We start from the raw sequence: 1152 nt of genomic DNA, 5'->3' as shown, positions 1-1152 counted from the left end.
TCATATAAACAGTTACATTTTGGGGCTAGAGTTATTGGTGGAATATGTGGTAATTTTATAGAATATATACGAAATGTTGGTTAGCCTCCCTATAAAAATCTGAGGAGAATAGCCAGATATCATTATAAAATTCTTGAGCAAGGTGGCACCCATAGCTCAGTGCTTAGGGTGCTGGCTATACACATCCAGGCTGGAGCGTTCGAACCCCAGCCCAGGCCAGCTAAACGACAACTGCAACAACAACAACAAAAAGCCGGGTGTTGTGGTGGGGGCCTGTAGTCCCAGCTACTTGAGAGAATCATTTAAGCCCAAGAGTTAGAGGTTGCTGTGAGCTGGGATGCCACTGCACTCTATTTCCACATAGTGAAACTCCGTCTCAAAAAAAAAAAAAATACTTGAGCAAAGACCCTTTACTTTTCATGGCACTGTAACTATTTTCACAGAGTCAGTAAAAATTATTCTTTCCTTTTGGAGTCTATAATTAGATGAATTATTTGTGCAACCACGGCTGTCTTGGGAGTGCCATTCATATTTGAGATCAAATTTTATTTAATCAGGTATTAGAAGCTCACATTAAGGAATAAATGTTGTACTTTATATCAGCAACTAACATCTTCTTCCCAGGAAACTGGCGTGATCCCTGTTTCTTAATTTACAAAATCTCAGCCTGATAGGTTGTAAAGAAGCTACATCCGTGCAGGCTGTGAGCGCTGGTGAACTTCAGGAATCTTGAGGAAAGAGAAGTTCACTGACAGTTATGAACAAAAATAGCAGCTGAGAAGAATTTCTTGGTGTTGGTTTCATAGCTTCAGAATAAATCATTGAATTAAAAAAAATCACTTTATAATAATAAGGCTATTAAAAACAGGGCCCTAGATACTTGGCATCATCTCTAGACAGAAGTTAATTCTCAGGATTTAATAGTCGCTCAGCATCTTATGACACTAAATTTGCTGACCAAAAGGAGGCTTATGTTAATTTATACCACTTGCTACATATGTACAAATGAATTAGGCCAAATAGAATAGAAGGTGTGTACTTAAAAGTGAACAGATTCAGAGAACAAATAAGATAGCTACCATGGGCTTGGTGCCTGTGGTTCAAGTGGTTAAGGCACCAGCCACGTACACCCAAGGTAGTGGGTTCGAATCC

Source organism: Otolemur garnettii, unplaced genomic scaffold (assembly GCF_000181295.1).
Source record: "Otolemur garnettii isolate 467f Iridium unplaced genomic scaffold, OtoGar3 scaffold00024, whole genome shotgun sequence".
In the NCBI taxonomy this organism is placed as follows: domain Eukaryota; kingdom Metazoa; phylum Chordata; class Mammalia; order Primates; family Galagidae; genus Otolemur; species Otolemur garnettii.
Note: the sequence above shows the minus strand (reverse complement) of the source record.